The sequence below is a fragment of the Macaca nemestrina genome, chromosome 3 (genome assembly GCF_043159975.1).
Source record: "Macaca nemestrina isolate mMacNem1 chromosome 3, mMacNem.hap1, whole genome shotgun sequence".
Classification (NCBI taxonomy): Eukaryota; Metazoa; Chordata; class Mammalia; order Primates; family Cercopithecidae; genus Macaca; species Macaca nemestrina.
In genome coordinates this window covers 137,096,768-137,104,636 of record NC_092127.1, presented here as the reverse complement: position 1 = coordinate 137,104,636, position 7,869 = coordinate 137,096,768, and positions in this window count along the sequence as shown.

Below are 7,869 nucleotides of genomic sequence, written 5' to 3'. Positions count from 1 at the left end.
ATGGAGCATTGGTAGGGATCACAAGTTTCATAAATTAGAAAGAGGAAAAGTTACTTTTATGGTTACATAATGGCTTTTGTCCTACAAATTGGATCTGGAAAGAAAAAATAGTGCCAGTGTTTTGAGGAATGAAAGCAGAATTCAAATGAATGGAATGTCAACTGGGAGCATTTTCTGTCAGGTACTTGCAAAGAGTGAGAGGAAGAGTTTTTAATCCTGATTAATGTCTTGTTTCTTTAAATATAGTGTTGTGTTTTATGCTGAAAAGAAAGATGGTGGGGATGTGATAGGGAGAATGGGGTCATGCTGATAATAATTGACAACAGTCACCTCTATGGTATTGATATGTGAAGAGGAATTTTTTCACTTTGTAACTAATGCCTGCAAGCATGAGATATCATCACTGTGAAAAAAATTCCTTGTGCTTGTCTCAAAATTTTCCACAGCAATGGGCTCTTCTGTGGGCTGATATTATATGATATGAAGAAATCTTTTCTTTATTAGTTCTATGTTTACTCAATTTTCTAGCCATTAGATTTTGAGAATGACTCCACCATGACACATCGGAGGATTTGCACTGCCTCCGCAAAATAGTATTCTTCTTCTTCTTTTTTTTTAAATAATTGGGAACAATTTTCATTAATTGTTCATTTAAATATATATACATAGTATGAGGTATAATCATAATTCTTCTTAAAGGCACAGAGCTTATTTAAAGATAGAATGATTTGGGAAGAAACTAACCGGGTCATATAGAATTTTCCAATCAGGAAGTGACTTTAATACGTCAGCAACGTCAGCAATTTCCAGTTTGAGACGTACTGGGATTCCTTTCCAAGGGGTTGGTAAACCAAATTATCTATAGACTAAAGACACACACATATATATAAATACTATTTTAAACATACATTAAGTCTCTATTGTGATTAGTAATGTGTGTTCATTTTAAATTGAAACTGAATTCATAAAGGCTTTGTGGCATGTGTTTTTAAATTGATATATAACAAACATATAAGTGCCATTAAATGGGGGAGAAGAGTCTTGCAAAAAATAATCTTTTAAATTAAAAGGGAGTCCTCTCATGAGAAAAATTAGGAAATCCTAGACTGGGAACATACACACACAGACCCTAAACTGATTATCAGTATTAAACTTATTGTAGACTGCACTCAGATGAAGCCCTGGGCCCTACCCATAGAACCAGCATTTAGCAACAGACAAGGACATAGAACACGTTACAATTCTTCCATCTCTTCCTCTTTCCCTCAGATTATTGTTTCTTCTGACTATAACTGGCACTTGTTTATTATGAAATTACTGCTTTTCTAACTTAAAAAATGAGCATAGCTACTTTAGTGAAATAGCTTTTACATAACACAAAATGTTTTAAGTTGTTTTTAGTCCTTAGCAAAAACCACTGAGATAAAATGGTATTGGGTTGCCTTTTTGCAATTAAGAACTTGAAAAATTTAGGAACGTGTTCAAGATCAAATTGTTATATTTAATATAAAAAAGACTTTAAATATGAATTCTGTTCTAGCAGATGCTAATTTTTTAATTGACAGTATACATTTAATTGCATGTTAACCATACGGGATATTTTTAGCAAGCTCCATTTAAATGAAAAATTTATGCCTTTTATGATTTTTTTTTTTTTTTTTTTTTTGAGACGGAGTTTTGTTCTTGTTGCCCAGATTGGACTGCAATGGCATGATCTCAGCTCACTGCAACCTCCGCCTCCTGGGTTCAAGTGATTCACCTGCCTCAGCCTCCAGAGTAGCTGGGATTACAGGCATGCGCCCCGACAGCCAGCTAATTTTGTATTTTTAGTAGAGGCAGGATTTCACCATGTAAGTTAGGCTGGTCTCAAAGTCCTGACCTCAAATGGTCCACCTGCCTCAGCATCCCAAGGGGCTGGGATCACAGGCGTGAGCCACTATGCCTGGCCTGTAACAGCATTTTTATAGAGATATCCGTAGATACATAGACAGGTACAATTCTGAACCCCAAAAACAGTCCAGTTAGAGACAAAATAGAGAAAAGGAAGGAATATATATTGAATGTAGTAATACTCTATTTTACTTAAATAGCTTTTATTTTATTTTATTTTATTTTTTTTTGAGACGGAGTCTCGCTCCGTCGCCCGGGCTGGAGTGCAGTGGCCCGATCTCAGCTCACTGCAAGCTCCGCCTCCCGGGTTCACGCCATTCTCCTGCCTCAGCCTCCCAAGTAGCTGAGACTACAGGCGCCCGCCACCTCGGCCGGCTAGTTTTTTGTATTTTTTTAGTAGAGACGGGGTTTCACTGTGTTAGCCAGGATGGTCTCGATCTCCTGACCTCGTGATCCACCCGTCTAAATAGCTTTTATCATAGTTTTTTTTAAAGTATTTTTCCTCTGGACTAATCCATTATTGAATTGGTTTAAGCACTCAAAAAGAAAAGTTCTCTTGTTTTTCTTTCAATTTATAATTAGACGTAGAAGAAAACAAGAACTAAGAAAGTTTTAAAGTTTACTGAAATCTAAATTACATTTTGTTATTGATTAGCTTGATAATTTGAGAGTTTTTCTGAAATTAAAAATGACTCCAATGCCTTTAAAAATTTATATACCAATTGAGTGTTGAGTGACTGAAATGGATGACTGATTAGCCAATAGCTGATTAGATGAGAGGATTCATTAAAATACAATTTATTCTATTTGTAGTTTCATTGAGATTCAAAACTATAGGTGGAAAGGAACATGAAAGTAATGGATATTTGTTCTTAAATCTAAATAAGATATGACAAATAAGAATAATAGCAGCAATTATTTCTACATGATACTTATACTCAGTAAGTGGTTCAAAATATATTTGGCGGCCAGTTGCTGTGGCTCATGACTATAATCTCAGCAACTTGGGAGGCTGAGGCAGGAGGATTACTTGAGCTCAGGAGTTTGATACTAGCCTGGGAAACATAGTGAGACTTTGTCTCTACAAAAAATGAAAATTAAAAAAAAATTAGCCAGGCAAGGTAGCACATGCTTGTAGTCCCAGCTACTTGGAGGCTGAGGTGGGAGGATCACTTGAGCTCAGGAGGTCAAGGCTACAGTGAACCATGATTACACTACTACACTGTAGCCTGGACAACAGAGTAAGACCTTGTTTCAAAAACGTAAAATAAAATAAAATATAAATATATCTGCTTATTTATTCCTCAAAATAGCCCTATGAAATAAATACTCTTTTATTTCCATTTTTATAGATTAAAGCAAAAAAGATTAAGAAATTCATCCAAGGTTCTTTAGCTCATAAATCGCAGAGGTGGGATTCAAACCAGGAAGCCTGACTACAGCATCTACACTCTTTGCCATCATATTATATGGCTTTAACCTGTAGCATTAAGTGCACCTAAAGTTCAGAGTTTGTTATACATATGAACGTCATTTTTTAAATTAAAATCTGTGTTTCTGGAGATTTTTAGTCTCAGATTACTTGCAAAGAACATTCATATTCCTGTGCAGATAGTTTTTATTTTTTTCTGAAAAAGAAATTTATATGTTGTCTTTTTTCAAGAAGAAAATCATGTTCTCCAATCTTTCAGTTTCCATCACTGAAGCATTTGCTAATTATACTTTTTTATTGTCCATTGTGTTTATGAAAACCATTTTATTATAAAAATGTCACAGCAAAAATGCCATTCGTGAATTTCATCAACATAATTCTCTGGAAAATTACTTAGTAATCACAAAATATTTAAAGTCCAGATAGTACTTGATTTTAGTAACCTAGATGATTCTGAAGCTGCTGATTATACTTGCCATGAGTTGTGCCCTAATAATAGAAGAACCTCCCCTTCAGTCACTTGTGCAAACCCACAAAGCAGTAATTTATACACACAGTGATGATGAATTAGGAATGCAGCTATACCTACTTAAAGGACTGCTTTTTCATGTTTTATGTTTAGCTAACACCTAGTTGCATATAATTGCATGTTTCCTACTCCTTAAGCAACATTTAACAGTTAAAATGCTAACTTTCATAAAGCCATTCATTCAATATTTTATGTCTCATGCAACCACAAGACAGCCATTTAAATGCATATATTTAATTCAAGGAACTTTGCATTTTACTTGTCAATCACTTACATGATTATTTCATAATCATATGTGGATTTATGTGATTTTTACAAATACTGATGTTAGTGTTCTTCTCAGATGTAGAAAAAGGATAAAACATACATAATAGATATTTAAACTTGAAATCTTCTTGTCTTTCAATCTCCTTTAAGACACCTGAATTACTTCCTATGTCTAAGATTCAATAAGCAGTACCTAATTTATGCAGACTCTGGAAGTAAAATATGTAGAAGACTGAGTGCAGTGCCACAAAAGCTCCAAGAATTTTTTCATGATTAATATGTTTTTCTCTGTTTATCACTACCACAAACAGATGTAAAACATTGCTAGTGAATGCAATGAAACAATAGCCATTAAAGTCTTTATTACTTGCAATATATATTTGAAGTTAAATAGCCCCCAATAAAATTACACTTAAATAAGATTATATCTTCTAGGGCATCTTACTCTGTAAGGGATTATTTGTGTAAATTATTAAAATTTTATTATAAGATTTACTGGGCTCTGGTTCTCACCTGTGGATGCATTTCTAAATCATTTGGTCAGCTTCAAAAATATATGATTATATCTGGGCCTTACCTTTCCAGGGATTCTAATTCATTCTGTCCAGAAAGAATCCCAAATCAATGTAACTTTACAAGCAAACAGCTTTAGTCTTAACTAAAACATGGAACGAGAAAGAATATTGAACTATACATTCTAGATTCAAGCTGTAGTCTTGACTCTGAAAATAAATTGTTACCTGATCTTGTGTAGGTTATTTAACTGCTCTGGATCAGACACTTCTCATCTTTAAAATGTAGGCTTGAACTACATGATCTCTAATCACATAGCTTACTTAGTATCATATTAAGAAGATAGAACCACAACTTTATTATCTCTTGACGTGTATGTGCCTTTAAACATTAGGCAAACTTAGGCAAGTGTGCAAAGGTATTGGCTAAAATATTCTAGAGTGATAGCACAGATAATGTCCTCAGGATATGGAAAAGTTATACATCTTATAAACAGGTTTCTCTGGTTTTCTAAAATCTTGACTTGATCTCTCCTAAGATTTTTGCTTAGACTTTTTTTTCTTTTCCTTTTTTTTTTATGTTCTTCCCTTTGCTTAAAACATATGAACCATGAACTCCACAGAACACAATATGAGGATTTAGGAGCTAGAAAATCCAGATCCTGCTGAGGATTAAGAAGCCAATCTTGTCGTATGACCCAAACCACATTTATAAAGGAAGTTTCATTTTTCTGATGGGAGAAAAGTATATAAATCGAATATTCTAAAAACCAGAAAAGGAAATAATCAGTCAAGCCAAAAAGACACCAAATCAATAGTCAGAAGTCCTAGATTTCAATCCTGTCTCTCACCATTTCTGAGTCCCTTGACCTTATGACATTGAAACTATATTAGCCTCATCTCTATACCTTGCAGATAGTTGCTTCTGTCCTTCATGGGACTCAAATAAGATTATGTTTAATAAAAGAGTGAGACAAAACTATAAGATATAATCATTGACAATAATACACATCAGATATTTGTTTAGTGCCAGGAGACAGAAAAGAGTTAAAAAATGTAAGAGAGTAATCATGATAGCGCTGGATTCTCAAAGGAGAAGGAGGTGGGTGTTCCCAAGAGGAAGCATAGGCACAAATAGCAGGTGGAACAATGACGTCAAAACAATAGGAATGGAGGAAAAGATGTGGCAGTAATGAGATCACCAGTTACCTTTCAGGAGAAAGTTCAGAAGCATAGAGAGGATAGAAGTCAAATTACAGACGTATGAAATCATGTATTTCTTCTAATTCCAAATAATCCGTAAGTGAGGATGGGTATCAGTGAGCTTCAGAATGCGGACATTTACGGCCTGGGCCTCTCATAAGTTATCAAAGTGTAAGTGTAAAACTCAGGTAGTAGAGATAAATCATTCTTCCATGTGGGCCTTTGTCTAACCTATGATATGCTCAGATGAATGGGATAGAAAAGCTGCTTATGGTAAATCTTACTATGACATGCATACTTACATTTTTCTATTTAATTTGGAAGAAACATCAAAAAAATTTTCTCTAATACTACATACCTCTTATAAACATTATTTCTACTTAAGAAAAGTATTCTTGCACATTGCAATAATGAGATTAGGAACAAGGTTATTCTGTTAAGATTCTGTACTTAATATTACATTCAATCCTTATTTAAATTTATTGATCTCTCTTTTTATTCCTTTCCCATCTACCTCAATTTTGGAGGAAAAACTTTTATTTTCAGTGAAGGCTAAAAGCTGAGACTGATAAACAAATATGAGTCAACGTGCTCAGTGTTAACATGGTGCTATGGAACTTGAACTGATTTGGACCTCAGAATGGTATATCAGAAAAATGATGAAATGAAAGAAAATAATTCTTAAGGCTTCTAGACTCTACTTTCAAGTGACTATGTCTCAGGCTATAAATCCAGCCTCAGAATCCCTCAAAACCCTTGTCATCTCACCAGTCAACCCCACAAACTCCCTGGAATACCATTAATTTTCCTTCCTCTAAAGACACCTTCCAAAGCACACTTACATATAAAATCCAGTTATCTTTCTACCTTTATACCAGAAGAAATAATACTTCAGATCTGTTCTTTCTGACTCAGTGCAACTGTATTCTTAAGAGTATATGAAAAAATGAAGTTAAATGAAACTCCAAATCTCACCAACAGAATGCCTAAGTTTTATGTAAAGTTTGAGCCAATTCCCTAGAGGCCATCTGTGTCCTACCTATATGACAAGGTGTGTCTTTGGACTTGGAAAACACATATCCCGTGTACCGTGGGTCTCCAAAACAAATGGTTGTTCATTTATAGCTACCCTTCTCTTTATAGTTACCTGAAACGCCAGTCTCGTGAACATTGTGGCACTTAAAGATGAAACTTTCTGCTCTTTGTAAACATATCTGCTGCACCAAGGTCTCTGGAAGCTCCAAGAAACCCTGACCCTCCAAAATCACAGGTCCGTGAAATATATTTAGAAGGAAAAAACTAAATCAAACTCAATAGTACCACAGCAAGGTAGGAATTTTTTTTATGTTAGAGGGTAAATTTGAAGGTTGAAGCCTTGGAGTTATATAACATTTCCACTTTTGTGACTTTTGAATTCAAAATATTTTATATGACACTTGAGATCCAGTTAATTGGTACTTTTGCTTATTTCTCGTCCTGGTCAACTCTCAAATTAGTCTCTACTTAAATACCACTTCCTCCGGAAGTCTTCCCTAACTTCTGTCTTCCTGGACCATGTTAGGTTCCTTGAGTGATAACCTTGCATTACATTTTGGATTTATTCTATCATAAAACTTATTACTTCTTCATATATCTGTTTCTTTGCTTCTCCCATTAAAAGGAAAGCTCTAGAAGAAAGAGATAATCTATTTTATTTATTTTTTTTATATTCTTGGTACTTAACATGGTATCTGACACACAATATGTGCTCAATAAACATTTGGTAAATAAATTAATTGGTAAATGTCTATTGACCTCACTAATCATTTTTTGCCATAGAATAAATATAAAAATAAAAAACAGGCCAGGCACAGTGGCTCACACCATGATCCCAGCACTTTGGGAGGCCGAGGCAGGTGGATCACCTGAGGTTGGGAGTTCGAGACTAGCCTGACCAACATGAAGAAGCTGACGTCTCCACTAAAAAAAAATACAGAATTAGCTGGGCCTGGTGGCACATGCCTGTAATCCCGGCTACTCAGGAGGCTAAGGCAGAA